This window comes from Nyctereutes procyonoides, unplaced genomic scaffold, assembly GCF_905146905.1.
Source record: "Nyctereutes procyonoides isolate TBG_1078 unplaced genomic scaffold, NYPRO_anot_genome, whole genome shotgun sequence".
NCBI lineage: Eukaryota > Metazoa > Chordata > Mammalia > Carnivora > Canidae > Nyctereutes > Nyctereutes procyonoides.
In genome coordinates, this window is record NW_026575020.1 from 4,251,041 (window position 1) to 4,274,424 (window position 23,384).

General features: G+C 42.6%; 1 protein-coding gene across 11 annotated transcripts in view; it reads right to left on the reverse strand.

Annotated features, from left to right (window-relative positions):
- Positions 1-18,490, reverse strand: part of WIPF2 (WAS/WASL interacting protein family member 2) — a 54,022-nt gene extending 35,532 nt beyond the window's left edge. Inside the window, exons 1-5 of one of the 11 annotated variants that reach the window (XM_055320423.1) lie at positions 18,311-18,490; positions 14,499-14,645; positions 13,610-13,777; positions 10,301-10,433; positions 10,164-10,199 (exon numbers count right to left, since the gene is read on the reverse strand). The gene's annotated coding sequence lies outside the window, so the exon portion shown is untranslated. Of the gene's footprint in view, positions 1-10,163; positions 10,200-10,300; positions 10,508-13,609; positions 13,778-14,498; positions 14,646-18,021; positions 18,111-18,310 lie in introns of those variants that run through there. The other 10 variants (XM_055320432.1, XM_055320443.1, XM_055320472.1 and 7 more) reach the window with 10 other exon arrangements.
- Positions 18,491-23,384: the final 4,894 nt, after the last annotated feature.

Genomic DNA, 23,384 nt, shown 5'->3' on the forward strand with positions numbered 1-23,384 from the left:
GTGGCTTCAATAACCCAAGTAGCTGAAGTGGCAAGACTTTCCAAGCATAGACATTAAAAGCCATTAATGAATCAAATGTTCATAACCATAAAACAAACCCTAGAAACAGTCACATCAAACAAATTCAAAATGAGTAACTCCATTTTGTATATTCTTTTTTTTTTTTTTTTTTTTTTAAGATTTTAAGATTTTGTTTACTTGAGAGAGAGCACAAGCAGGGGGAGCCACAGAGGAAGAGGGAGAAGGAGGCTCCTCCCTGAGCAGGGAGCCTGATGAGGGGCTCAATCCCAGGATCCCCAAGGATCATGACCTGAGCCAAAAGCAAATGCTTAATTGACTGAGCCACCCAGGCGCCCCTCCCATTTTGTAGATTTCTCAACCAGGTTTAAGACAAAATGAAATTAACAGCAAGAAACCAAGGGTAACTGCAACAAATAAGTAAAAAGTGAATGAATAGATTTTTGTTAAAACTAGATTCGAAATTCATGAGCAATTTCACCCCATTCTGAATGATGAGCACTTAACTACTGACTCAAATAATCTATGTTGGCCCATTAGCACCACTGCAGACATTACCTTGAACTAGGAATTAAATTTGAGAACAGTCTTTCATAAATATGCCATCTATTTAATCCAGTAAACCGGGTTTTTTTCATGCTTTTTTTTTTTTTAATAAAGATTTTATTTTGGGGATGCCTGAGTGGCTCAGTTGGTGAGGTATCCAACTCTTGATCTCAGCTCAGATCTTGATCTCAGGGTCTTGATTTCAAGCCCCAAGATGGGTTCCACACTGAGAGTAGAACCTACTTTAAAAAAAAAAAAAAAAAGATTTTATTTTTAAGTAATCTCTACACCCAAAGTGGGGCTTCAACCCCAAGCCCTGAGATCAAGAGTCAACGTGCCTTTAACCCAATGAGCTCTTAAGCACAGATAGCACTGTATCTTTCTATAGTTTTTTCTTTTATTTTACAGCACAAAGTGCTCAACAGTTACATGTACATCTGAACAAAAATAAATTTAAGAGTAGCACTGTCTGAAAGAGCAAGCAAGCCTAAGTGGAATAAAAAAATAAGTGAAGGGTAGACAATGTGCCAGAAACAGAAAAAAGAATGGTATCTATGAAAAGAGGAAAGGAAGAAACATGAGGCTATGTGCATAGTTTAGTGCTCCAAAAATTTTTAACTTGAATTTGTTCCTTCATGAATTCATCTATCATCCAATGAATATTTACTGAGCAGCCTTCACTTAATCCATTCAATAAATATCTGTTCTATCTATAACAATGGTTCTAAGGGGAAGGATTTTGTCCCCCAAAAGACATGTGGTAACATCTAGAGACATTTTTGATGGTCATGACAAAGGGTTACTACATCTCGTGAATAGAAAACACTCTCTAATGCACACAAGAGGCCCCCACAACCAAGAATCATCTAGTCCAAAATGTCAAAAATGCTGAGGCTGATAAACCCAGTTCTAGTGGCTGAGTAAGTTTCTCCAATCTTGGGGCTTACATTCTAGTGAAAGAGATAAACAAGGAAACAAAATCTCAGTTACTGATAAAAAGAATGAAAAAAGATAAATAGGGATGCCTGGGTGGCTCAGCAGTTGGGCCTCTGCCTCTGGCTCAGGTCATGATCCCGGGGTCCTGGGATCAAGTCCCATGTCAGGCTCCTGCAGGAAGCCTGCTTCTCCCCTTGTCTGTGTCTCTGCCTCTCTCTCTATGTCTCTCATGAATAAATAAAATCTTTAAAAGAAAAAAAGAAAAAGAATCATTAGGGGGTGAAAGTAGGAATATAGGGAAGTGTTCTCTTTGACAGGGTTGCAGGGAAGGAGGCTGGCTCTCCACAAAGAAGTCTCTCCATGAGCAGAGCAAACCCTATGAACATCTGGGGGGAAGAGCCCTGCAAGAATTAAAGAATAGCAAGTAAAAAGCCCGAGATGGGAACCAGCTTGACATGTCACAGAATAAGTAAGAAAGCCAGGTAGGGTATCCCAGGTGGCTTAGCGGTTTAGCGCCGCCTTCGGCCCACGGCATGATCCTGGGGACCCAGGATCAAGTCCCACGTCAGGCACCCTGCATGGAGCCTGCTTCTCCCTCTGCCTCTGTCTATGCCTCTCTCTCTCTATATTTCTCATGAATAAATAAATAAAAATCTTAAAAAAAAAAAGCCAGGGTAGCTAGAATAATATAGACAAGAGTGGTAAAAGATGAAATCTGAGGCCTTACAGACCATTCTCCAAATCCCTTAAAAGTAGTATCCTTCTCCATCCAGTATGTCCATACCAAACAAGTTTAAATCAACTAACAGTTCCATGCCCAAAGTAAACAAGTTTAATCAGTTATCTTATTAAACCCACAGCTTGGTTTAAGCACAGCTAAGGGACCTAGATACTAACTGGAAGCCTTCCAGGGTTAAAAATCACCTGACAATAATGTCTGCCTGTCCACCTGCCCTTCAATTTTGCTCCTGAAAAGCAGTACAGTATGGCAAGGTAGGAGTTCATTACCACAGTAAACACAATGGCATCCAGTTCCCAAACCAAAGAACTCACACATGGGAGAAGCACCAGGAGCTACCTAAGAGTATTCACATGCCACTCCTGGAGACTAACAAACAGTAGAAGCCAAACAGGTTCCTATAATTACATAGGAACTGATGTCAACACAGAATTATGAATACACCTTCGTGTGTTCTAGGACAGAGTATAGTGGAAGGTTTCCACTAAAGCATTTTGGTTTCTCTAAAATAAAAAGAAACAGACTAGAATAACTTTTTACAGATATCTTATCACCCTCCCCCGACCCGTGCCAAAAAAGCTTGATATAGTTTATATGTATATATATATATATACAGTTTAAAAATAATCCACAGCCCTCTTCTCTCAATGGAGAAGGTGCTACCTTCCCCTTGAAATTCAATTCAGTCAAATCTCTGGCAAAACAAATTTCTGTCATGCATAGAGATGGAATTAATTAAAACTCTAAGGTTACTCCATGAAGGGAGAAAAATCATTTTTCTAACTGCAGGCATTTTCCATCATGAAATTCAACTATGCAGCAAATCTGATCCAAAACAAGTAATAATAATAATAAAAAATCACATATGCACCATGACTATTTAAACTGAAAATCCTACAACTCCTACAACTAAACCTGGATGTTCTACTCTCCACATCAATGATCTTTCACTGTTACGAGCAGCACGCAACCCTGAAAGAGAAAAGGAGAAGGGTAGAATAAAAATATGTAACTGTATGATGAAATCCTTTTGATATAATTTCTCTAATAAGAAATGTAAGTACACACCCCAACGATGCAGCTTTTCTTCCAAATATGACACTTCCCTCTTGTCCTAGATTTGTTTAAAGTCCTAAAAACATAAACTCTGAAATCTACTTATTCACATACTAATTGATGTAGTAAATATTAGATACCACAGGTTATCCCCAGATACAGGGCAACCCGGGAGCCAAGTCCTCTTATCTAAAATGATGACAAATCAATGAGAAGTCTACTCTTATGTTCAATTAAATACCACAGCTGCAAAGAATGGCTTCATAAAAAAGATGGCTAGAGATTAATTAATGCAAGAACTGTAAATTAAATGTCTGAAAATCATCCTCAACAGGGAATGAACTCACCAAATGTCACCAGCCCCTACTACACCCCTCGAAACAAAGAGAAAATCCTGTTAATCTAAAAACACTAAAGTATTGGAAAGGTGGGGGAAAGTGTACAGAAAAAAGTCAACTGCAGTAAATCAGTAACAGTTCAAAGTAGTACCTTATAACATAGCAAGTGATCAATAATCTATGATAGTAACACTTCAGATTTTGCACTTTTTGTGACATCATTCACCAAAATTTTCAAAGCAAGTTCCAAAAACTTATTAGAGCTGTTTCTAAGGAGTTGTTCATCTTAGGATGTAAACAGGTTCTATGTCAAAGCCAACATGACTTCCTTGGGCTGTATTTTAGATACCAACAGCCACAAGATTTCTAAGAACTAAGGACCAGAATCCTATACTTAGTCTCTTCAACATTAAAAGACATGTACTGGGATCCCTGGGTGGCGCAGCGGTTTGGCGCCTGCCTTTGGCCCAGGGCGCGATCCTGGAGACCCGGGATCGAATCCCACGTCGGGCTCCCAGTGCATGGAGCCTGCTTCTCCCTCTGCCTATGTCTCTGCCTCTCTCTCTCTCTCTCTCTCTCTCTCTCTCTCTGTGACTATCATAAATAAATTTAAAAAAAATTAAAAAAAAATAAATAAAAGACATGTACTATTTGGTTCCTGACTGCCAAGCAATTCACAGCAACCAAGGAGCAGCTGCATAACACCTTATTTCCAGATGCTTTACAGACTGGTAGTAAAAGGTACAGCCATTTTTCTTTTCTAGGCCTTTGGGATCCATAATACAAAAAGAAGAATGTGCCCTTTCATATTATAAAAGTTAAAAACAAACTTCTTTAAAAAAAAAAAAAAACTTCAGGGATCCCTGGGTGGCGCAGCGGTTTGGCGCCTGCCTTTGGCCCAGGGCGCAATCCTGGAGACCCGGGATGGAGTCCCACATCGGGCTCCCGGTGCATGTAGCCTGCTTCTCCCTCTGCCTGTCTCTCTCTCTCTCTCTCTGTGACTATCATAAATAAATAAAAATTAAAAAAAAAACCTTCAAATCACAGCCTTTAATATCTCCAAAAATGATGCTGCATAAATCCAAGACAGATACTTAGTACATCTGTTTCCAAAGCCTGAGTCAATTTTCCACTTCACAAAAAAACAAACAAACAAACAAAAAAAAAGATTCTTGGATTTGTACAGTGAAATGATGCAGAGTAGCTCAATGTTCATAACTAATACTTCCTCTCCACCCACACAGGCCAGGAACCAATGGATCTAGAAGTGCTGGCCAAAAAAAAAAGTGGGAGTCACACAAGGCCAAAGTTATTGCCATCAGCCAGCATTTAACCAGAGGAGAGGAGTTAATCAGATGAAGGACACACACTCTAATTTAGAAATCCGGACCAAAGCCAGACAGACTAAAACACAGTCTGAATACAAAACCAATAATAGGTGGATCCTGAGGAGTTTGCCTCAGAGACTTGGGAGCAATAAATGGTTTAGAAGACTCTTCTGAAATAGAGTTTCCAAACTGATCTGAAGATAAGACACATCTGGATCCTTGAGTGGTTCAGTCAGTTAAGCATCTGCATTTGGCTCAGGTGCAGGGGTTCTGGGATCGAGCCCCCCCCCCTCGTGTTGGCTTGGGCTCCCTGCTTAGTGAGGAATCTGCTCCTCCCTCTTCTCCTTGCTTATGCTCTCCTGTCTCTTTCTTTCTCTCAAATAAATAAATAAAATCTTTAAAGAGAAAAAAGATAAGACACATGTTAGGGCGTTTGTTGAAAACACACGTGTGCCCAGGCTCTAATCCAAACCTACTAAAATCAGAAATCTTCCAACAGAAAAATCTGGTGATCTGTATATTCAACCACCTCCTTAAGTAATTCTCAGTGTTAGGGAAGTCTGAAAAATACTGTTCTGCGGGAGTATTAGTACTCAATTACACCAACACTATCATGACTGAATGGAGAGCAGCAAGGAAAGGCTGATGAATAATCTGGTTAAACATAAATGTGTGGTAGGCATTTATCAATGTTCTCTCAGAAAACACCTTGAAAATGACAGCAAAGGGATATTTTTAAAGGCATAAACCTTAAAAAGAGAGAGAGAGAGAAAATAGAAAAGGATGCAACTGTAGAGACATGTCAACAAAATTCTAGGAGCTGGAAAGCACATGCACTACTGACAAGTAACTTCAAAGAAAGGAAAAAGTTAAATGCTTGCAGCATAAAGTAAATTCCCACTACAAAAATCCAGAAAAAGCTCAGAAACTAAAAGCACCTGGTACCTCTGGACAAAGGGGTTTCAGAGGAGCTAAAACAGGAGAACCGACTGGAAGTCTGTATAAGAAAGAGATCCTCTCTTTCCCTGGCCCATGCTGCCAGGTAGAGGGACTCTGAATCAAGTAAGCAGTGACAGCCTAGGGCAGGAGTACCATACTGAAAATAGATTGAGTGAACATCTTATTTACTCAATGATGAGACCTCTCTCCCTCCCCAGTTCTCTTCTCTCACTTGGTTCCAAAACACCTGCTGCTGGGCTTGTGTTCTCTAGGCAGGAGACTGGAGGAGTCCTCTCTAAGGAAAATGACAAGCTGCCAATACATCCCACAGCGATGCCTACCACTGGATGAGCCAGGGCTCCACACTCAGAGCTTGTAAGTACCTCATTCTCAAAAATAAACAGACATTTGAAGAAAATCTCTAACAGGAAAGACAGGAATCAAAGTAAACAAAACAAAACAAAAAAAAAGTAAACAAAACAATTCCTGACAATGTGTAGAAATACTTACATATAAAGTTCTGAGAACAAAAAGAACTCCTGGATATTTAAAACACTGATACCAAATATTAAAAATACAATAGAAGAGCTGGAAGAAAAAGCTCAGAATATCTAAAAACTTAACGAGGGGGAAAAAAAAAGACAAAATCACAAGAGGAAAAGAAAAAGGATCAATGTTGGAATTTCACCATCTGCATAATAGGGATTCCCAGAAAGACAGAAAACTATCAAAGAATACATTATTAAAAATATAGGGATGCGCCTGGGTAGTTCAGCCGGTAGAGCATCTGCCTTTAGCTCGGGTCATGATCCCCGGGGTCCTGGGGTCAAGCCCCATGTGAGGCTCTCAGCTCGGCGAGGAACCTGCTTCTCCATCTCCCTCCGCCTGCCACTCCTGCTTGTACTCTCTTTCTCTGTCAAATAAAGAAATAAAATCTTAAAAAAAAAAAAAAGAAAGAAAGAAAAGGGGGACGCCTGGGTGGCTCAGTGGTTGAGCAACTGCCTTCGGCTCAGGTTGTGATCCTGGAGACTGGGGATCGAGTCCCACGTCGGGCTCCCGGCATGGAGCCTGCTTCTCCCTCTGCCTCTCTCCCTCTGTGTCTCTTATGAGTAAATAAATAAAATTTAAAAAGAGAGAGAGAGAGAGAGAGAGAGAGAAGAGAAAAAAAAATTTCCCAGGACAGATCAAAATAAGCTTTAAGACTGAAAAGGCCCACTGAATGCCAAGCATGATGAATTTTAGATTTTTTTTTTAATTAATTTATTTATTTATGATAGTCACACAGAGAGAGAGAGAAAGAGAGAGGCAGAGACACAGGCAGAGGGAGAAGCAGGCTCCATGCACCGGGAGCCCGACGTGGGATTCGATCCCGGGTCTCCAGGATCGCGCCCTGGGCCAAAGGCAGGCGCCAAACCGCTGCGCCACCCAGGGATCCCCCGCATGATGAATTTTAGAATAGTTACACCACTGTATTTCACATACCTGTGGTTAAGATAGCACCCTAAAATCTTTCAGAGAAAAAAACAAATTCCACATGAAAAATTCAGAATCAAAATAACATCAAACTTCACAATACTATTAAAAGTTAGAAGACCACAAAATGAGACTTAAAATTTCCAAAGAAAGCCATCTCCAACATAGCATTTTGTATCTTGTCAAACTCCCAACCATTGTGCAGGCAGAAACATGCAAGGCCCCGCAAAATGCACCCCCTCCAATGGAATCCTTTTTCATAAAGCCTCTGGAAGAGGCTCCACTAAAGTATTTGTACTGGGGGCACCTGGGTGGCTCAGTGGTTGAGTGTCTGCCTTTGGCTCAGGTCCTGATCCTGGGGTGCAGGATCCCTGAGGGGAGCCTGCTTCTCCCTCTGCCTATGTCTCTGTGTCTCTCATAAATAAACAAATAAAATCTTTAAAATAAAAAAAAATCTTTAAAATAAATGAAGTATTTGTACTGAAAAGAGATTTATACTTTCATCAGAGTTTAGGGATGAGTTAGCGATTGACGCTCAATGAATCAAGCAGAAGGGAGAAAAAAAGAAAAATGAAAGAATGGTGATTATTATATTAAAGGGAAAATACACGGGCAGCCCAGGTGGATCAGCAGTTTAGTGCCTGCCTTTGGCCCTGGGGCGTAATCCTGGAGTCTCAGGATCGAGTCCTACGTTGGGCTCCTTGCATGGGGTCTGCTTCTCTCTCTGCCTGTGTCTCTGCCTCTCTCTCTGTTTCTCATGAATGAATAAATAAAATCTTAAGGGGATCCCTGGGTGGCGCAGCGGTTTGGCGCCTGCCTTTGGCCCAGGGCGCGATCCTGGAGACCCGGGATCGAATCCCACATCGGGCTCCCGGTGCATGGAGCCTGCTTCTCTCTCTGCCTGTGTCTCTGCCTCTCTCTCTCTCTCTCTCTCTCTCTCTGTGCCTATCATAAATAAATAAAAAAAAGTTTAAAAAAAAATCTTAAAAAAAAATAAAGGGAAAATATATAAGGAAATACAGTATAATCATAGTACAGACAGTCATACTGGACGTTAATTTTTCTTCTTTAGGCTACATTTACCTCTATCCCCTTTCTGGTCCATGGAGGATGGAAGGGGAGCCTGAAAACATTGGAACTACATTTCCTAGAATGCTCTGTCAATGGGGTTGTGGTTTAAATTCCACCAGTACAGAGTCATTCATTCAAGACCTAAAAGATATAAGTATATGCCATTGTTGTTCTTCTAGTAGCAATGAGTAAGTGTGTGTGGCCTCCAATAGATGACATACATGTGGCTTTATAGGTTTCCAATATTCTACAAATTGCCTGCTTTGGTGTTTAAGATAGCGAAGATTATTAACAGTGCAGTTTTTCTGGAATCTCTGCAAGGTGACATTCCCATGACCTTCCAATGATTTCGTAAGCATCTAATATCCTCTGAAATATCAAGAATGGTTTGTCTTTCTGATTGAACCCTGATACATAATATAAAAACATACAAAATACTGACTTAACCACAACTGTGACAGATCTGTATTAGGAGGATTAGCAGGAAGGGTTGAGGGTAGTTAGCAGTATAGGAATGCAAAATCAGGGGCACCTGGCTAGCTCAGTCAGTAGAGCATGTGATTCTTGATCTTAGGGTTGAGTTTGAGCCTCACACTGGGTGTAGAGATTACTTAAAAAAAATTGGGGGGGGGGGCGGGGGCAGCCGGGGGGCTCAGCGGTTTAGCAATGCCTTCAGCCCAGGGTGTGATCCTGGAGACCCGGAATCGAGTAACCGAGTAACACGTCAGGCTCCCTGCATGGAGCCTGCTCCTCCCTCTGCCTGTGTTTCTGCCTCTCTCTCTCTCTGTCTCTCAGGAATAAATAAAATCTTAAAAATAAAAATTGGGGGGCACGTGGGGTGGCTCAGTCAGGCATCCCACTCTTGATTTCAGTTTGGGTCATGATCTCAAGGTTATGGAGTCAAGCCCTATGTTGAGCTCCGTGCTTGGTGGGGAGTCTACTTCCCCACTCCCTCTGCCCTTCCCCTGCTTGCACATGAGTGCACCTACGCTCTCACTATATATAAATTTATAAATCTTTTTAAAAATGCAAAATAATCTTCTATAGTAGAAATTCAAAACATCTAAGGTCAAAAAAAAAAAACCAAGAAATAACAGTATAAGCATACTGTATAAGCATAGTATGAGCACACCATGTAAAAATATGGAAAGAAAAAAAATAAAAATATGGAAAGAACATGCATCAGAAAAAAACACACTGAAAGTACTAAAAGTGATTGAAGACAAATAAGGAAAGATGGAGCAGCTGTTCTTTTCATTATAAATCTTCTAGTACTATTATTGCCTGTTTAAACTATGTATTCTTACTATGTCAATTACAAAATTCCAAACATTTAATTACTAAAAACCAAAAAATCCTAACACTGTATAAGCAAAACCAAACTGCAGACTGACCAAAATTTCAAAACATCAGGTCTGTACTGATGGATCTGTTACCAATGTAATTAAGAACAGCAGACAATCCCAAACCAACCAAAATAATTAAAAGGCCATTATGCTTAATTCTAGAACCTGCATCTCAAATTCAACTCTAATGAAAGCAGGCTGCCTACTGTGACCTCAATCTCTGCCACAACCTGGGTATCACCTAACAATGTTCATCACCGCAGAGTTTACTCTACCACATGTCAGATATATGAGGAACTTCCAGGCCACTGTAAGAAATCAGGACCAAAATTAATTTCAAAGGTAAGCACAAAAACAGAGGGACAGATCTTACCTTAGCTCTTTTTTTAGGGTTTTCGATTTAACACAACTGAAAAACAAAAACAACCAACATCTGTGGTCAAAACATCTTCAGAAGTTCTTAAAAAACTGTTTTAAAGAAACTGTTAATTAGATTAAAAGGTTGCTTACAAGGCAGGCTGAAACCTAGTCACTGATGAGATGGCTCTTCTCACTGTAGACTAGCAGTGTCTCATGTGACCAGGCCTCAGCTTCCATGTGCCAGCCTGCATTCCACACTCCCCTCACAGACAAGTAGAAAAGCCTACCCCAGAGAACAGTCAGAAGTAAGGCAAATCCAGTGATGACAGCCTCCATTAGAAAAAGCCTGAAAGAAAACTTAAACAGATGCTCCATAAAATGTTGATCCAGACTTCACAGGGAGAGAAGTGTCATGCCTCATTTCAAAGATAATATATTAAGTCCCAACTCACCACAGATAATCTAATAACAAAGCTGTCACTTTCATTGTTAAGGAGTCTCTTCTCTCGCTCTAATGCCCCTAAGCCAACAGATACACAGACGCTTCTTGCTGAAATGCTAGAAAAATTTGCACATTTTCATTCCTTGCTCGCTAGTGTTGGGCTGCTAAACCAAGATTCTACTTTAAGTTACGAAAACAGGGCAAGCTGATCCAATTACACAAGAAAGGTACTAAATCAAACAGGACCATCTGGGCTTTGAGTAAGAGTACTGTGATTTCTGAACAAAAGTCAATATACTTGCAGATAAAAATGCTTTCATATATTCAGAATTATAATGGCCCTTGAGCTACTATTCATTTGCACGTCCTACAAGAGTTATGCATCATGTTAAGACATATGGCCTAGATGATGGGTACAACAATGTATTATATTCACCAGTTTATAATGAGAACATCTGTGCTCTCTTTCTAGCCCTATGAGGCTTACAAAAAAGTCAATATTCTCTAGAAATAAGTTTTCTTTCCTAAATAGCAGGTCTGGCAAACTAGGCATTTCATCATCCCCCATAATCTGACAAGATTGAGTTCAGGGTAGTATGGCCAAAGACTCATCATCCCCCATAATCTCAGAATAGTTCCCCAAGTAATCACTAACTTCCAAACCAATTTCCAAGATCCTAAAATTTTAAGACCTAACCCAGCCATGCAAGTTTAATTTGTTGGACATAAAAGAAATCAAGGCTAAAAGAGTAGCCTTTATCCAGAAAAGTTCTTACAGAAAACATGTTCCATCGTACAAGCATCAGATTTCTTCATGATATTGATGATTTCAGCATCAACTCTAGTAAATTAATACCTGTGAAAAGAATTGACCAAAAAAAAAAAACCCAAAAAAACAAAACAAAACAAAACAAAACAAAACCTTCTCCTGTAAAGCCTGGGCTCAAAATTCACTATTGTGGGGTGCCTGGGTGGCTCAGTTAGTTAAGTATCTGCCTTCCGCTCAGGTCATGATCTGAGGTCTGAGGTTCCAGCCCACATCGGGCCCCTGGCTCAGCGGGAGTCTGCTTCTCCCTCTGCTTGCTGTTCTCCCTGCTTGTGCGTGCTTGCACGCGCACATGTGTGCTTACTCTTTCTCTGTGTTAAATAAATAAATATATAAAATCTTTTTTAAAAGTTCACTACTATTTATGTGGCTTTTCTGGAGACCTCACACTCCCTGAAGCCTTACCTCTTTGCTTCTCTCTCCCTAAACTCCAAACACACTGGTACTTACTTCCTTCAAGTCTTCAAAATAGCCATGTTCTTTCCATTCTTTCTGTCCTGAGGACTTCCACCTATGCCATTCTCTCCATCTGCAACAGTCTTTGGTCTGCCCCTCATCCTTTAGGTTTCAGCTTTAAAAATTCCTTAGTAACATTTCCTCACTGCCCTGTTTCTCAATCAACCTGGTTAGGCTTCCTATTAGCTGTTTCCACAGTATTTACGGCAGCAGTAATTAATTATTGTTTAATGGACGTCTTCCCCACCAGACCATACAGCTGCACCACTGCAAGGACTGAATCAGTTGTGTTCACTGACGAAGCACAGTACTTGTCACACAGTAGGAGCTCAAAAATTCTTAGCAAGGGATCCCTGGGTGGCGCAGTGGTTTGGCGCCTGCCTTTGGCCCAGGGCCGGATCCTAGAGACCCGGGATCGAATCCCACGTCGGGCTCCCGATGCATGGAGCCTGCTTCTCCCTCTGCCTGTGTCTCTGCCTCTCTGTCTCTGTGACTATCATAAATTAAAATAAAAATAAAAAATTAAAAAAAAATTCTTAGCAAATAAATGAGTAACAGGGCTAAAAACACACCAGCTTTGGCGATTTTACTTATAATTTACCCCACAGATACAGTCATACATGCTAAAGGCCAAATGTATACGGTTATTCACTGGAGCATAATTGGTAATAGCATTAAGACTAGAAATATTTAATGTGTCTACCAATATGGAGCAGATGCCAAATCTTTTTACTACTTATACAGAATGACTGCCAAAGTAAGTTTTTAAAAAATCCAGATAGTACTAACAGCATCCTACATTTGTTTATGAGAAAAAGCAAAACACACACACACACACACACACACACGCATGTTTTATATGTACATATTTTCTCTGGAAAGAATCTTAAGAAACTGAACACATTAGCTGCCCCTGGGAAGATGAACTGGATTGATGAATACAAAAGCAGAGAAGAGAGACCATTCAGTGTACACTTCTTAACTTTCAAATTTTGAACCATGTGAATGCATTATCTACTTAAAAAATAAAATTTGGGGGATCCCTGTGTGGCTCAGCGGTTTAGTGCCTGCCTTTGGCCCGGGGCGCGGTCCTAGAGTCCCGGGATCGAGTCCCGTGTTGGGCTCCCGGCATGGAGCCTGCTTCTCCCTCCTCCTGTGTCTCTGCCTCTCATTCTCTCTCTCTCTCTCTATGTCTATCATGAATAAACGAATAAATAAATCTTTTTAAAAAAATCAGATGTTTAAAAAAATAATAAATAAAAAATAAATAAAAAATAAAATTTGTTAGGGGCACCTGGCTGAGTTGGAAGAACATGCAACTCCTGATCTCAATATTGTGAATTCAAGCCCACAGTGGGTGTAGAGATTACTAAAAATAAAATTAAACTTTTTATTTGTATTTTTTAAAGATTTTATTTATTTGAGAGAGTGCACGTGCATGCACAAGACAGCACAAGCAGTAGAGAGGGAGAAGCAGGCTGCCCAAAGAGCAGGGAGCCCGACATACGGCGCAATCCTAGAACCCCAGGATCACAACTTGAGCCGAAGGCAGATGCTTAACCAACTGAGCCATCCAGGTACCGCAAATTAAACTTTTTAAAACAATAAATAAATAAAATTTTACTAAATTGCTTACTATCCTTATTTCTAAGACAGTGATGGAGTTTAAATGACTTTGTGATCCTGCCTACTAGCTGAGGACTGGGAGAGGGATGTGGACAGAAGGAAAACTCACAGGGCACCTGGGTGGCCGAGCAGTTGAGCGTCTGCCTTCGGTTCAGGTGGTGGTTCTGGGGTCTTGGGACTGAGTCCCTCATCGGGCTCCCTATGTGGAGCCTGCTTCTCCCTCTGCGCATGTCTCTGCCTCTTTCTCTGTGTCTCTCATGAATAAATCAATTAAATCCTTAAAAAAAAAAAAAGAGGGAAAACTCATTTATCCACAAATCTCAGATAGCCTATCCCATAGTAGATTGTACCACTTTTTTTTTTTTAAGGATTTAATTGATTTATTCATGAGAGACACAGAGAAAGAGGCAGAGACATGCGCAGAGGGAGAAGCAGGCTCCACATAGGGAGCCCGATGAGGGACTCAGTCCCAAGACCCCAGAACCACCACCTGAACCGAAGGCAGACGCTCAACTGCTCGGCCACCCAGGCGTCCCTTAGATTGTACCACACTAGAAGAAATTCTCCATCATTTTTTTTTTTTTTTTTTTACAAATAATTGTCCCAATCTGTACATATGAGAATGTTTTCATAGTCAGAAGGGATTATTGGGAGGAAAAAAAGGGATTATTGAAGTCAGCATTTTTATAAGCTTAGAAAGTAGGTCAATGAATTTCTACTGAAGAAATATCGTAAATACTAAAACTACATTATTTTCACCAGAGGGCCTCAAAATCTAAAAAACTAAAAAATTTTCTGAAAACCAATTATAAGGTGAGGAAACTATACACATTCCTTAGACATACAGATTTGCCAAACTTCAAGACATTCTTCAGTAAAGAAATATCTGAGACAAGATTAAACACAACTCCAATAATCCTGTTTGTTACCAAATCAAAGCCCTGGATCAGAGTCAAAACCTTTGGATCTGAACCTGTTAGTCTCCCAAACCTACGTACCGGGAACAGAATACTCTGGGCTAACAATGGCAGGAGGAAGCTGAATCCAGGGCGACCAAAGAGAGGATTTGTTTCCGGTTAGCTCCAATGTTACAAGGGCCACTGCCATGGACTGCAAGAAATGATCTTCATAATCCACTCCAAGACCTATTGGAGACAAAGTTATCTTCAACTAATTATCCCCTAAAAAACAAAAGGATGTTTACTAAGTAGAACACACTGAAAAGGTATTTACTAAGTAGTACTGAGGACAGCCATTCTAAATTGTTATAACTTTGCCATGTTATATAGCAAATCAGAAGCCACTTCCTGGCCCTCCATTTGATAACTTACTTGCCTCCAAATGCTCTTTCTGCATGTTCAGTCAAAATCTTAAGAGATCTAAGACTAACACAGACACTAGCAAATGTATCACCTGTTTTCCCTACTAATATTATTTATCTCCATAAACTTTTTTTTTTTCTTTAAAGTAGGCTCCACACTCAGCATAGAGCCCAATGCAGGCCTGCAACTGACAACCTTAAGATCAAGACATGGACGGACACTCACCCAACTGAGCCACCCAGGCACCCCTCTCCATAAAGTTCTATTCAGCATTTTAAAATACCCCTCTACAGGAGAGCCTGGGTGGCTCAGCCAATTAGGCATTCAATTCTTGATTTTGGCTCAGGTCATGATCTCAGGGTTATGAGATGGAGCCCCACATTGTGTTCTGCACTGGGCATGGAGCCTGCTTAAGATTCTCTCCCCCTCCCCACTTGTGTGTGTGCGCTCACACTCTCTCTCAAATACAAAATTAAATTAAATACTCCTCTATAATAATACCAAGAAGCGCTCATGAGTTTAGACTGTGGCTCCCTAAGCTAAAGGCTTGGGAATGAGAGTGTAGCAAAAAAATGTGGGAAATTCTCTCTCTTCCTCAATGCCTTGGACTTTGAAAGCTGGGCAGAGGCAATGATTCTGCATTTAATCAGCAGATGAATAAGAAACAGGTCTGAATTTAGAAAAAGCATAAAGGAGCACAAGAACATTCAGAAAAAAGTATTGCCTCTCTATTTCCTTGCAGAGAAGCTCTCAGCTTCTGCCAATGAACCTCATTTTGACATGGAGCACCCCATCTACTCTAATCCGGGGAATATCCCTCAAGAGACTGTCCGTCAACCGGAACTCTGCCAACTTCTGCTTGGGAATTGTGTGGAGAACAGTAGCAACAAGAGCCTACTTTGAGAAGGAGCTCAACAATCACACTCAAGAAGAAAAGAAGTTATTTGGCAAAGGGAAGCTTGTTGCCAAAACGTTAGTCACAGCTGAAGGTCCCAGTTTGTGTCTCTGCAACTATTCTTTGCTCTGACAGAATCTATTCTCCGGCCCAGAAAATCCGGCTCAGCTTCTGTCACCCTCTCCATCTGAAGCAGTCAAGAATCCTTTTATTTTGAAGGTATCAAACTGTGACACCGACAACATGCCCACCAGAGACTAAAAAGGAGGGGGGCAAAATGTGTAATTTGCCATTTTCCACCTAGGAATGGCTCAAGTACAGCAAAGGAAAAACATGACAGAAGGAAAAATGGAAAATCATATGCTAAAGAAGGAGGCTATACCAAAAGCCTGCCCAGAGCTCTGAGCCCCCGTAACTTATTTCCAGACCCTCTGAAAAACAGAGATCCTGGGGTTGAAAAAACAGCAAAATATTAAGCAGGTTTTTTACCCTCAAATAAGTGTATAGTATATACTTTATAGCCTGAAGCTCTTCCTGCTCTTGCTGGGGTTAGTAAGAACACTATGGTTTGCTGAAACAGCGTGAACCAGCGGCCCATGATTTTCACAATCACTTTAGAGGAATAGGAAAACAGACTCAAGTACACTAGGTTACTCTACCACTCAAAGAAGAGGTCAAGAAAGAACTGACAATTTGCTCTTCAACAGGAACAGGACTTCTCTCCCTTCTCAAAAGCCATGAGTAAAACCGGAAAAACTCCACTGTTCTCACCACCTTCCACCTTCCTCTGCATTTCACCTTTGTGCTGACATCACATAACTAATCAGTACAACTAAAGTAAATACTACTCTGATATCAAGTATGAGGTAGAATTGGAAACTGCCCCCCCCCCTTAAGCAAATCACGTCAGACCTCAGAAATGCCAAGACTTTCAGGAACAGTTCTTCTAAGCTAAATTAAATAAGTTTACCTATGGGCAAAGTGTTTAGAATATCATGCCCAAAGAAAAAGTTGGAATAGTCAAATTTTCAAAGTATTAACAATAAAGAAGCTAAAGCTGTCCACAAGCACACTGCTGCCCAACAACTGGCAATGGGGCCAAAGTCCTTGGGCCAAAGCAAAAGACTCAACTGTCTAAAATACTATTTTTCGATGAATTCCCAGAGTTTCTGAGGAAAGTCAATCTGTCAAAATGTAAAATAAAACACTGCATTCTCTGATTCTTCATCAACCAACCTCATTCAGCCTGAGCTCTAACTTCCCTATCTCCAGCTGGATGATAGTCACTACAATGTAACACAATAATATGAAAATTTGGGGCTACTAAAAGTTGACTTTGAAAAAAGTCAAAAAATTGGACATGTATCAAATCAAAATCAACCATTCCCTGGCACAACAAATACAGTAAGGCTTCTAAACATCAATACCTCAATCATGTTTTCAGAGATCACTTCTTTGCAACCACTTTATGTATTTATATGTTTATTTACTTATTTATTTATTATTGAAGTTCGATTTGCCAATAGTATAACACCCAGTGCTTATCCCATCAAGTGCCCCCCTCACTGCCTGTCACCCAGTCACCCCATCCCCCTGCCTGCCTCCCCATTTGCAACCACTTTAAAGATCCCATTCAGTTAACACCATCTTTTAGAGGAAGAGAGGAGCCAAACCTGTCTTTCAAAGGGAAAAAAAATGAGGCAGTTTAATAACTTGCCTCAAAGTTACTTAGTAAATCCATACGTGCACTAGAACAGTCCTTATTCAAGGAGGTTCCAGGAGGAGAAAAACAGACACTAAAAACATCGGGGGTGGGGAGTGGGGCAAAGCAGTAACAGATTATTCAAATCCCTTAAAAAAATATGAATTCCAGTACACACCAGCTTCTTCCAACTCCTCACCCGAGTGTCCTAAGACTTTTCCTTCTTGATCACTCAACACCACACCGCACACGGCCCACGTCTAAGACTTTAGGATTTCCGTCTTCCCTCACTTCACACCACTCCAATCTGAACCCTCAACTCTAGGCTGCTCTCATGCGCAACTCACCACTTCTCAATCCAACCTTTAACTCAATTCTGATTCCTTCTCAACCAACGCTCCCTAGATTCCCTCTTGTGTAAGCAGTTTCCCAAATCATCCTCTGAGCCACTGGTTTTCACTACACTCAATCCCCAAAATGTCACAGTGGCCTCCTCACTCAGAGCATCCTGTTAGTTCCCTGATCACAACAGGTCCTCCCTCCCCATCTCCCTTTTTGCGCACGGTGACTTGTCCCTCACGCCGAGCTGCCGTCTTACTCACCTTACCCAACCCTTCAGGATCCCTTATTTTCTGCCTCTCAACAACCTTCTTTCCCATCTTCAGTCAGCGCTCGCCCCACACATTCCCGACCACTCCTCCCTGCTTAGATCCCCACGCCCCACTCCAGACCCTGCCACCCACCACGTTCCATTCACCCCTCAGACCCCGCCCCCAGGATCCCTCTCTCCTCAAGCCCCTCCCCCAATATCCCCTCTCCAAGCCCCGCCCCAATTCCCCCCTCCCCCGGTCTCCCTCCCACTCAGGCCCGCAGGTCATCTCAGCGACGTACCCAGCCTCCTCTGCCTCTTTCCGACCTGGCCGCAGCTGCCCCGGGAGCGAATCCTCCGCCACCTCCGCCCCGGCTTCGTCCCGTCCTGCTCGCTCCCCGGCAAGCTCCCTCTCGCGCCGCCGCCGCCCCTTTTGCCAACCCGGAAATGGATCTGCTCCCACCGTCCCCAGCGTCCGCGAACAAAATGGAGGCGGGGGAAAGAGGAGGAGGGAGCAGGGAGCGAAGAGACACTACACGCATGCGCCCCTGGAAAGCCCGCCCCCTGCTGGCGATCATAAGGGCGGAAGCCGTAGGGTAGCCGCCATCTTGGGAAGGTCTCGAGAATTTCCCCTCTTCCTTCTAAAAGCAGGGTTTGCAACTTTGGCTGCAATTGGAGTCGTCAGCGAAGACTTAAGCAGATAGCGAAGCCCAGAGATTCCGCTTTAATTGGTCTGGGGTATGACCTAGGCATCGAGACTTTTTTAATTGCGCAGGTGAAAAAATAAAATTGTGCAGGTGAAGCTAGCATGTTGCCGAGGCGGAGAATCACTGAGCTAGAGTCTTGAATATACCCTTTCCATCATTATTTTACCGCGCGCGCGCGCACACCCACACACGGACCCCATAAATGTCTTTCACTAATTTCGGGTCAACGAAAGGATCCGCCTCAGTCAACCTTGCAAGGCCCAGTAGTCAAGCTCCTGTTGTCATAGCAACAGAGAGGCAGGCCCTTGCTAACAAGTCATCCTTAACGTCATCTACTCACCTGACCCTAATGCCCGTCTTTTTCGCGGGGCGTGGGGGGCGTGGGGGGGTCCCTAGTTTCCAGGGCTGGGGAACAGTGCTGCGGACACCTCCAGCTCCTTGAGGTCCGAGGAGGAATCCTTGTGTCCTCCCTGGTGGGGCTGCTGTCAACTCGTTCCCAACTGAGTAAGGATCCCTCCCTAGTCCACTCACAAAAGCTCTTTCCCACCTTAGCAAACCCCATTACCTTCTATCTTCAAAATGCTGTTTGTGTCTCTCCTTGAGTTGAATCCAAAGTAAGGGGACGGGATTGGGACTTAGTTTCCACTACTCACTAGTTGTGTGCTCTTGGGCTTTAGCTACCCTGTCTGTTCAATGGGGCTAATAGTGCCTGCCTGTCTCCACTGTTTCATGGGGTTGGTGGGGGGCTCAAATCAAGTAATGAATGGAAAAAACATGTGATAAACCATAAGTTGTTTTATTTTTGTTTTCCTTCTGTTCTGCCATGAGTAGTGCTAGGCAGCACCCACTAGTCAGAGTCAGTGTTCGCTGAGAACCTGCTGTGGGCTAGGCACCACAAGATGGTTACAGAGGTGACTAACAGCCTCTGCTCTCAGGGAACTCACTGTGTGGTGGGTAGAGTGGATGTAAACAGCTAGCTGAGATGCGAGTCAGCATGTAATTAGTGCCATGGGGATGTATGTGCTGAGAGAGGTCAAACAGGGAGGGATTAACTCCTGCTGAAGAATGGGAGAAGGTTTCATAAATGGTTTGGAACTGGGCCTTGAAGGACAAGTAGAATTTTATTACCAGTCAGGGAAGGCAGAGAATGCATTCCAGGCACAGGGATCAGTGGGTGCAAAGGTAAAAATGTTCAGGTATGTAGTCCAGCATGTCTGAAGGTGGGGTGATTGAATCAGAGAGATGGTAGCCCCAAACTCCCAGTTCTTCAACTTCATGTCCATTCTGTCTCCTTCTTCACCATATACTGTGTGGACCTGCTTTCTATCACTGAAACACAGTAAATACATGGCTTCTCAAGACTTTTGTGCTAGCTCTACTATGCCCCTTCCTCATTTTTCAAGCCTTAGTTCAAATGGCCCCTCTTCAGAGGCATTCCCTGCCCACTGTAGCTAATATAAGTATCCCCCCCCCATTCTCTATAATATCATTCTATGATAAAGGCAGCCGCTGGGGTGGAATACAGGGACATCTCCCCTGGGGAACTAGACATTGGCTTCATGAAGAAAGTGACATCTAAGTGAGGCCTAATGGGAAAATAAGAGTTGGGCAGGGGCAGGAGAGAGAAAACCATTCCAGAGCAGAGAGAGGTTATGTGCAAAACGAGAAGAATCAAAAACTGAAAGCATTTTGATGTGACTAGGGCTCGAATTTATGAGAAAGGCAAGAGATTAGGTGAAAGAAGTCATAACATCTGACGTTTAATTAACATCATGTTACTGTGTAACACTGGCACAACTTCACATGTCATAACTCATGTAATCCTCAAAATAACTTTCTGAAGTCCGTACTATTACCCCCAATTTACAAATGAGGAAACTGAAACACAGCATCCTGCCCGAAGTCACATACCTACAAAATAGCGAACTGTGGGATTCCTGGATGGCTCAGCGGTTAAGTGCCTGCCTTCAGCCCAGGGCGTGATCCTGGAGACCCAGGATCAAATCCCACGTCAGGCTCACTGCATGGATCCTGCTTCTCCCTCTACCTGTGTCTCTGCCTCTCTCTTTCTCTCTCTCTCTCATGAATAAATAAATAAAATCTTAAAAAAAAAATAGCGAACTGTCTCCAGAGTCTATGCTATTAATGCCCATACCAAGTAGTCCTGTGTTGTCATTTGTGATGTGATTTTCCAAAATGGTGAAAGACTCTTGGTAAAGTTCTGAACAACACAAAGCAACCCAGTAATTTTATTCATAAAAAGGACAGGTTAGGGATGCCTGGGTGGCTCAGTGGTTGAGCATCTGCCTTTGGCTCAGAGGGTGATCCCAGAGTTACCAGGATCAAGTCCCACCCACATCAGGCCTCCTGCATGGAGCCTGCTTCTCCCTCTGCCTATGTCTCTCTCTCTCTCTCTCCCTTTCTCTCTCTCTCTCTCTCTCTGTGTCTCTCATGAATAAATAAATAAAATATTTTTTAAAAAGGACAGATTATATTAAGTTTGTGCAGAAATAATCCATGCTTGTACTCCCCTTTTTTTGATAATGTGACGGGCCAAGTACCTGGGAGACCTTCTCCCCCAAAACAACAAAAGAATAATATTGAAAAATATCTTAAGGGATCCCTGGGTGGCTCAGACATTTAGCACCTGCCTTTGGCCCAGAGCGTGATCCTGGAGTCCTGGGATCGAGTCCCGCTTCGGGCTCCCTGCATGGAGCCTGCTTCTCCCTCTGCCTGTGTCTCTGCCTCTCTCTTTCTCTCTCTCTCTATAAATAAATAAAATCTAAAAAAAAAAGTAAGGAATGCAAAACAAAGTAAGCAAAGGCAGGGTTTCTAGAAAGAGGTAAGTAGAACACTGAGGCAGGTTTCTGCTCTAGGGACATTTGCCTAACTGTGTGAACCTGAGCTTTTGCCAGTGGCTCATGGAAAAAGGAAACACCTCAGAACCTCCTCAACAGGGGATTTTTAACAAAATATTCTCCTTCACAAAAATGAGACCCCCAAAGAAGTACAGGGCTCTATTTCTGGTAAGGGTGAATCATAAATAAGCCTGTCTCCTCCTCCCTTGGGTATAGAGTTAATGGATATAGGTTATAGGCTTAGAAAGGGGTGTTTTTTTTTAATAAATGGAATTTTCACATGGAATGTCCAATCATGAGCCATGAGGAGCCCAGGATAATTCTTAGTTGTGTGGATGCGTCCCTTGCATTGCAGCATTCTAGCATCCCTGACCCCTGCCTACCAAATACCTATACCACATCCTTATCATTGTGATAAGCAAAAAAGCCTCCACAAATTTCCAAAATGCCCGGATGGAAAACCACTGCCCCAGAGTACACTGTCAAGTTGACAGGAGCCAATCTATGAAGGACTTTATTATCTGTTATGAAAAGTTAGATTTTTTCTTCTGGGTGAGAGAGAAACCAATTAAAGGTTTAAGTGGGGTAGTGCCATGACCCCTTTTGCCTTCTAGAAAAATCTCTCTGACCGTAGGATGGAGGATAGATTAGATGGGGCCAGATCAGAGGCAGAAACACCTGTGGACAAGAGGCTGCTGTGAACATCTAAGAGAGAAGCAATGGTTGCCTACGCTGAGTGCCAGCTGGCACCAGCTGGACACAAAGACTTGGGAGGCAAGGCTGCCTGTCTCCAGAGCCAAAGGGCTCAAGTTCCAGTTCTCCCCACTACTGAATGGGGTGAGACTTTGAGCAATTTATTCAACCTCTACCACCCTCAGGCTTCTCATCTACAAAATGGAGATAAGACTGTGGAATGTGTCCAAAGTGTGTTCACACTTGGAAAGCACCCACTAATCTTAGCTATGATCATTATTAGGTATGAGCAATAGAGTGGAGAGAAGTAATTCTAGAGATATTTAAGAAGTGGAATGTGAGGGCCAAGGATAGGGAGAAGCCAAAGATGACTCCCAAGCTTCTGGCTAAACTCCTGTGTGCACGTGATACCAACACTTAGCTTAAGAGGCCAGGGCTGTGAATGAACCTGAGGAGCCTGGTGAGGAAGGAGGCAAGAGAGGTCTAGTGGACAACTGCACATTTGGATCTGGAACTTAGAAGAGCAATCCTGGCCATTTGGGACTCCTAACCTATGGTACCTACTTTCCAAAGATGGCCCCTATCAACCCTCGTATTCATCAAATCTGGGCTGACTTGTGACAACCTTTATTTACTGCAGCAGAAGTCATGCTGTACCAGGTACAGGACTAAGCTTTAAGAAGACCTGGCAGCTTACAATCTTGCCTTTGGGACCCGTAAGCTCTCACATGATAAATCAACTACTCTGCCACAGAGATCATCTGGAGAGAGAAGCTTGGACATGGAGAAAGAGAGGTCCAGCCATCCCAGTATTCCAGTGGTGCTACTAGAGTATGAGACAAGCAAACCAGCCATCTTGGACGTTCTAGCTGCCATTAGACTTCTGACTGCAGCCATATGAGACCCCCCAAGTAAGACAGCAGAACTGTCCAGCCAAGCTACTAACAAGCTGGTGGATCACGAGAAGTTATAAAACAGTGGTTGTGGGCAGCCTGGGTGGCTCAGCGGTTTAGCGCAGCCTTCAGCCCAGGGCCTGATCCTGGAGACCCGGAATCAAGTCCCATGTCAGGCTTCCTGCATGGAGCCTGCTTCTCCCTCTGCCTGTGTCTCTGCCTCTC